Raw genomic sequence first — 8,782 nt, 5'->3', positions numbered from 1 at the left:
CTAAACCCTAAACCCTAAACCCTAAACCCTAAACCCTAAACCCTAAACCCTAAACCCTAAACCCTAAACCCTAAACCCTAAACCCTAAACCCTAAACCCTAAACCCTAAACCCTAAACCCTAAACCCTAAACCCTAAACCCTAAACCCTAAACCCTAAACCCTAAACCCTAAACCCTAAACCCTAAACCCTAAACCCTAAACCCTAAACCCTAAACCCTAAACCCTAAACCCTAAACCCTAAACCCTAAACCCTAAACCCTAAACCCTAAACCCTAAACCCTAAACCCTAAACCCTAAACCCTAAACCCTAAACCCTAAACCCTAAACCCTAAACCCTAAACCCTAAACCCTAAACCCTAAACCCTAAACCCTAAACCCTAAACCCTAAACCCTAAACCCTAAACCCTAAACCCTAAACCCTAAACCCTAAACCCTAAACCCTAAACCCTAAACCCTAAACCCTAAACCCTAAACCCTAAACCCTAAACCCTAAACCCTAAACCCTAAACCCTAAACCCTAAACCCTAAACCCTAAACCCTAAACCCTAAACCCTAAACCCTAAACCCTAAACCCTAAACCCTAAACCCTAAACCCTAAACCCTAAACCCTAAACCCTAAACCCTAAACCCTAAACCCTAAACCCTAAACCCTAAACCCTAAACCCTAAACCCTAAACCCTAAACCCTAAACCCTAAACCCTAAACCCTAAACCCTAAACCCTAAACCCTAAACCCTAAACCCTAAACCCTAAACCCTAAACCCTAAACCCTAAACCCTAAACCCTAAACCCTAAACCCTAAACCCTAAACCCTAAACCCTAAACCCTAAACCCTAAACCCTAAACCCTAAACCCTAAACCCTAAACCCTAAACCCTAAACCCTAAACCCTAAACCCTAAACCCTAAACCCTAAACCCTAAACCCTAAACCCTAAACCCTAAACCCTAAACCCTAAACCCTAAACCCTAAACCCTAAACCCTAAACCCTAAACCCTAAACCCTAAACCCTAAACCCTAAACCCTAAACCCTAAACCCTAAACCCTAAACCCTAAACCCTAAACCCTAAACCCTAAACCCTAAACCCTAAACCCTAAACCCTAAACCCTAAACCCTAAACCCTAAACCCTAAACCCTAAACCCTAAACCCTAAACCCTAAACCCTAAACCCTAAACCCTAAACCCTAAACCCTAAACCCTAAACCCTAAACCCTAAACCCTAAACCCTAAACCCTAAACCCTAAACCCTAAACCCTAAACCCTAAACCCTAAACCCTAAACCCTAAACCCTAAACCCTAAACCCTAAACCCTAAACCCTAAACCCTAAACCCTAAACCCTAAACCCTAAACCCTAAACCCTAAACCCTAAACCCTAAACCCTAAACCCTAAACCCTAAACCCTAAACCCTAAACCCTAAACCCTAAACCCTAAACCCTAAACCCTAAACCCTAAACCCTAAACCCTAAACCCTAAACCCTAAACCCTAAACCCTAAACCCTAAACCCTAAACCCTAAACCCTAAACCCTAAACCCTAAACCCTAAACCCTAAACCCTAAACCCTAAACCCTAAACCCTAAACCCTAAACCCTAAACCCTAAACCCTAAACCCTAAACCCTAAACCCTAAACCCTAAACCCTAAACCCTAAACCCTAAACCCTAAACCCTAAACCCTAAACCCTAAACCCTAAACCCTAAACCCTAAACCCTAAACCCTAAACCCTAAACCCTAAACCCTAAACCCTAAACCCTAAACCCTAAACCCTAAACCCTAAACCCTAAACCCTAAACCCTAAACCCTAAACCCTAAACCCTAAACCCTAAACCCTAAACCCTAAACCCTAAACCCTAAACCCTAAACCCTAAACCCTAAACCCTAAACCCTAAACCCTAAACCCTAAACCCTAAACCCTAAACCCTAAACCCTAAACCCTAAACCCTAAACCCTAAACCCTAAACCCTAAACCCTAAACCCTAAACCCTAAACCCTAAACCCTAAACCCTAAACCCTAAACCCTAAACCCTAAACCCTAAACCCTAAACCCTAAACCCTAAACCCTAAACCCTAAACCCTAAACCCTAAACCCTAAACCCTAAACCCTAAACCCTAAACCCTAAACCCTAAACCCTAAACCCTAAACCCTAAACCCTAAACCCTAAACCCTAAACCCTAAACCCTAAACCCTAAACCCTAAACCCTAAACCCTAAACCCTAAACCCTAAACCCTAAACCCTAAACCCTAAACCCTAAACCCTAAACCCTAAACCCTAAACCCTAAACCCTAAACCCTAAACCCTAAACCCTAAACCCTAAACCCTAAACCCTAAACCCTAAACCCTAAACCCTAAACCCTAAACCCTAAACCCTAAACCCTAAACCCTAAACCCTAAACCCTAAACCCTAAACCCTAAACCCTAAACCCTAAACCCTAAACCCTAAACCCTAAACCCTAAACCCTAAACCCTAAACCCTAAACCCTAAACCCTAAACCCTAAACCCTAAACCCTAAACCCTAAACCCTAAACCCTAAACCCTAAACCCTAAACCCTAAACCCTAAACCCTAAACCCTAAACCCTAAACCCTAAACCCTAAACCCTAAACCCTAAACCCTAAACCCTAAACCCTAAACCCTAAACCCTAAACCCTAAACCCTAAACCCTAAACCCTAAACCCTAAACCCTAAACCCTAAACCCTAAACCCTAAACCCTAAACCCTAAACCCTAAACCCTAAACCCTAAACCCTAAACCCTAAACCCTAAACCCTAAACCCTAAACCCTAAACCCTAAACCCTAAACCCTAAACCCTAAACCCTAAACCCTAAACCCTAAACCCTAAACCCTAAACCCTAAACCCTAAACCCTAAACCCTAAACCCTAAACCCTAAACCCTAAACCCTAAACCCTAAACCCTAAACCCTAAACCCTAAACCCTAAACCCTAAACCCTAAACCCTAAACCCTAAACCCTAAACCCTAAACCCTAAACCCTAAACCCTAAACCCTAAACCCTAAACCCTAAACCCTAAACCCTAAACCCTAAACCCTAAACCCTAAACCCTAAACCCTAAACCCTAAACCCTAAACCCTAAACCCTAAACCCTAAACCCTAAACCCTAAACCCTAAACCCTAAACCCTAAACCCTAAACCCTAAACCCTAAACCCTAAACCCTAAACCCTAAACCCTAAACCCTAAACCCTAAACCCTAAACCCTAAACCCTAAACCCTAAACCCTAAACCCTAAACCCTAAACCCTAAACCCTAAACCCTAAACCCTAAACCCTAAACCCTAAACCCTAAACCCTAAACCCTAAACCCTAAACCCTAAACCCTAAACCCTAAACCCTAAACCCTAAACCCTAAACCCTAAACCCTAAACCCTAAACCCTAAACCCTAAACCCTAAACCCTAAACCCTAAACCCTAAACCCTAAACCCTAAACCCTAAACCCTAAACCCTAAACCCTAAACCCTAAACCCTAAACCCTAAACCCTAAACCCTAAACCCTAAACCCTAAACCCTAAACCCTAAACCCTAAACCCTAAACCCTAAACCCTAAACCCTAAACCCTAAACCCTAAACCCTAAACCCTAAACCCTAAACCCTAAACCCTAAACCCTAAACCCTAAACCCTAAACCCTAAACCCTAAACCCTAAACCCTAAACCCTAAACCCTAAACCCTAAACCCTAAACCCTAAACCCTAAACCCTAAACCCTAAACCCTAAACCCTAAACCCTAAACCCTAAACCCTAAACCCTAAACCCTAAACCCTAAACCCTAAACCCTAAACCCTAAACCCTAAACCCTAAACCCTAAACCCTAAACCCTAAACCCTAAACCCTAAACCCTAAACCCTAAACCCTAAACCCTAAACCCTAAACCCTAAACCCTAAACCCTAAACCCTAAACCCTAAACCCTAAACCCTAAACCCTAAACCCTAAACCCTAAACCCTAAACCCTAAACCCTAAACCCTAAACCCTAAACCCTAAACCCTAAACCCTAAACCCTAAACCCTAAACCCTAAACCCTAAACCCTAAACCCTAAACCCTAAACCCTAAACCCTAAACCCTAAACCCTAAACCCTAAACCCTAAACCCTAAACCCTAAACCCTAAACCCTAAACCCTAAACCCTAAACCCTAAACCCTAAACCCTAAACCCTAAACCCTAAACCCTAAACCCTAAACCCTAAACCCTAAACCCTAAACCCTAAACCCTAAACCCTAAACCCTAAACCCTAAACCCTAAACCCTAAACCCTAAACCCTAAACCCTAAACCCTAAACCCTAAACCCTAAACCCTAAACCCTAAACCCTAAACCCTAAACCCTAAACCCTAAACCCTAAACCCTAAACCCTAAACCCTAAACCCTAAACCCTAAACCCTAAACCCTAAACCCTAAACCCTAAACCCTAAACCCTAAACCCTAAACCCTAAACCCTAAACCCTAAACCCTAAACCCTAAACCCTAAACCCTAAACCCTAAACCCTAAACCCTAAACCCTAAACCCTAAACCCTAAACCCTAAACCCTAAACCCTAAACCCTAAACCCTAAACCCTAAACCCTAAACCCTAAACCCTAAACCCTAAACCCTAAACCCTAAACCCTAAACCCTAAACCCTAAACCCTAAACCCTAAACCCTAAACCCTAAACCCTAAACCCTAAACCCTAAACCCTAAACCCTAAACCCTAAACCCTAAACCCTAAACCCTAAACCCTAAACCCTAAACCCTAAACCCTAAACCCTAAACCCTAAACCCTAAACCCTAAACCCTAAACCCTAAACCCTAAACCCTAAACCCTAAACCCTAAACCCTAAACCCTAAACCCTAAACCCTAAACCCTAAACCCTAAACCCTAAACCCTAAACCCTAAACCCTAAACCCTAAACCCTAAACCCTAAACCCTAAACCCTAAACCCTAAACCCTAAACCCTAAACCCTAAACCCTAAACCCTAAACCCTAAACCCTAAACCCTAAACCCTAAACCCTAAACCCTAAACCCTAAACCCTAAACCCTAAACCCTAAACCCTAAACCCTAAACCCTAAACCCTAAACCCTAAACCCTAAACCCTAAACCCTAAACCCTAAACCCTAAACCCTAAACCCTAAACCCTAAACCCTAAACCCTAAACCCTAAACCCTAAACCCTAAACCCTAAACCCTAAACCCTAAACCCTAAACCCTAAACCCTAAACCCTAAACCCTAAACCCTAAACCCTAAACCCTAAACCCTAAACCCTAAACCCTAAACCCTAAACCCTAAACCCTAAACCCTAAACCCTAAACCCTAAACCCTAAACCCTAAACCCTAAACCCTAAACCCTAAACCCTAAACCCTAAACCCTAAACCCTAAACCCTAAACCCTAAACCCTAAACCCTAAACCCTAAACCCTAAACCCTAAACCCTAAACCCTAAACCCTAAACCCTAAACCCTAAACCCTAAACCCTAAACCCTAAACCCTAAACCCTAAAAACCCTAAACCCTAAACCCTAAACCCTAAACCCTAAACCCTAAACCCTAAACCCTAAACCCTAAACCCTAAACCCTAAACCCTAAACCCTAAACCCTAAACCCTAAACCCTAAACCCTAACCCTAAACCCTAAACCCTAAACCCTAAACCCTAAACCCTAAACCCTAAACCCTAAACCCTAAACCCTAAACCCTAAACCCTAAACCCTAAACCCTAAACCCTAAACCCTAAACCCTAAACCCTAAACCCTAAACCCTAAACCCTAAACCCTAAACCCTAAACCCTAAACCCTAAACCCTAAACCCTAAACCCTAAACCCTAAACCCTAAACCCTAAACCCTAAACCCTAAACCCTAAACCCTAAACCCTAAACCCTAAACCCTAAACCCTAAACCCTAAACCCTAAACCCTAAACCCTAAACCCTAAACCCTAAACCCTAAACCCTAAACCCTAAACCCTAAACCCTAAACCCTAAACCCTAAACCCTAAACCCTAAACCCTAAACCCTAAACCCTAAACCCTAAACCCTAAACCCTAAACCCTAAACCCTAAACCCTAAACCCTAAACCCTAAACCCTAAACCCTAAACCCTAAACCCTAAACCCTAAACCCTAAACCCTAAACCCTAAACCCTAAACCCTAAACCCTAAACCCTAAACCCTAAACCCTAAACCCTAAACCCTAAACCCTAAACCCTAAACCCTAAACCCTAAACCCTAAACCCTAAACCCTAAACCCTAAACCCTAAACCCTAAACCCTAAACCCTAAACCCTAAACCCTAAACCCTAAACCCTAAACCCTAAACCCTAAACCCTAAACCCTAAACCCTAAACCCTAAACCCTAAACCCTAAACCCTAAACCCTAAACCCTAAACCCTAAACCCTAAACCCTAAACCCTAAACCCTAAACCCTAAACCCTAAACCCTAAACCCTAAACCCTAAACCCTAAACCCTAAACCCTAAACCCTAAACCCTAAACCCTAAACCCTAAACCCTAAACCCTAAACCCTAAACCCTAAACCCTAAACCCTAAACCCTAAACCCTAAACCCTAAACCCTAAACCCTAAACCCTAAACCCTAAACCCTAAACCCTAAACCCTAAACCCTAAACCCTAAACCCTAAACCCTAAACCCTAAACCCTAAACCCTAAACCCTAAACCCTAAACCCTAAACCCTAAACCCTAAACCCTAAACCCTAAACCCTAAACCCTAAACCCTAAACCCTAAACCCTAAACCCTAAACCCTAAAACCTAAACCCTAAACCCTAAACCCTAAACCCTAAACCCTAAACCCTAAACCCTAAACCCTAAACCCTAAACCCTAAACCCTAAACCCTAAACCCTAAACCCTAAACCCTAAACCCTAAACCCTAAACCCTAAACCCTAAACCCTAAACCCTAAACCCTAAACCCTAAACCCTAAACCCTAAACCCTAAACCCTAAACCCTAAACCCTAAACCCTAAACCCTAAACCCTAAACCCTAAACCCTAAACCCTAAACCCTAAACCCTAAACCCTAAACCCTAAACCCTAAACCCTAAACCCTAAACCCTAAACCCTAAACCCTAAACCCTAAACCCTAAACCCTAAACCCTAAACCCTAAACCCTAAACCCTAAACCCTAAACCCTAAACCCTAAACCCTAAACCCTAAACCCTAAACCCTAAACCCTAAACCCTAAACCCTAAACCCTAAACCCTAAACCCTAAACCCTAAACCCTAAACCCTAAACCCTAAACCCTTAAACCCTTAAACCCTAAACCCTAAACCCTAAACCCTAAACCCTAAACCCTAAACCCTAAACCCTAAACCCTAAACCCTAAACCCTAAACCCTAAACCCTAAACCCTAAACCCTAAACCCTAAACCCTAAACCCTAAACCCTAAACCCTAAACCCTAAACCCTAAACCCTAAACCCTAAACCCTAAACCCTAAACCCTAAACCCTAAACCCTAAACCCTAAACCCTAAACCCTAAACCCTAAACCCTAAACCCTAAACCCTAAACCCTAAACCCTAAACCCTAAACCCTAAACCCTAAACCCTAAACCCTAAACCCTAAACCCTAAACCCTAAACCCTAAACCCTAAACCCTAAACCCTAAACCCTAAACCCTAAACCCTAAACCCTAAACCCTAAACCCTAAACCCTAAACCCTAAACCCTAAACCCTAAACCCTAAACCCGGTTACCAACCCGAAATGATTGTGAATGTATGTATGCTTAAATAATTGTTAGATTAATTTGGGTATATTCTTGTGATACTTGCATAATTGTGAATGTATATGATGGTTTAGGGTTTAGGGTTTGCAAATTTAATTCTTGTGAAACTTGTATATGCTTATAGATTCGGGTATATGCTTAAATAATTGTGAATGTGTGTATGCTTAAATAATTGTGAATGTAGTAAGTCCCCTCTCCCTCTCCCTCGGTTTATTATGAATTGATTACAAAATTGGTTAGAAATTATTTAGAATTTCGGATTAGAAATGTTTAGAATTTGTTTAGACCATTTCGGATTAGAAATTCTTGAAATTGTTTAGAAATGTTTAGCAAATTGTTTAAGAATTGTTTATAGATTCATACAAATGTTGAATTTGTATGAACATATATATTCTTGTGATACTTGGGTAAATTATATTCTTGTGATACTTTGGTAAATTATATGAAGGTGATCCTTGTTTGAAATTGTTAGAAATTGAGTTTAGAAACTCGAATTATTAGAAATTGTTAGAAATAGATAAATGTGATACTTGTTATATTGTCAACCTATTTGCAAATTCAGATATGGAAATCAATAGTGAGACAGCCTTGGCTAAGAAACGAGGAAGAGGACCTAATGCAATCAAGGAGAAGTTTAACGAGAAAGGGAAAAAGCTGGGCACTGTTCGTAACGATTGCAATGTAATAGTTTCTATTGCGATATGATTATAATGACCTAGATGAGCACATTTGTGAATATACATATAAGCCATTTGTATGTTCGTAATACAAACATTTTATTTTTTTGAAACTTGTTATATAGTGCCCACAACAACCAGCCGGCTGGGAATGTGCATATTATACCATGTTGCTCATGCAAGACATAATAAAGCACTGTCTCGATGTTTTTCCGCAATTAAAGGTATATATGCATTTATAAATTTTTCAAAAATAAGCATTGTTGCTTCAAATATAATAAAATACACAATTTAATTGTATATATATGCTCTTCTCAAATTCTAAAAATGCAGGATATTCCCGCTAAATATACGGTACAACGCTTGGCCGACTTTCGCCAAATGTGGGTTCA

Source organism: Carex rostrata, chromosome 32 (genome assembly GCF_964058835.1).
Source record: "Carex rostrata chromosome 32, lpCarRost1.2, whole genome shotgun sequence".
NCBI classification, from domain to species: domain Eukaryota; kingdom Viridiplantae; phylum Streptophyta; class Magnoliopsida; order Poales; family Cyperaceae; genus Carex; species Carex rostrata.
The sequence above is the reverse complement of the archived record's forward strand: the minus strand, read 5'-3'. Positions refer to the sequence as shown.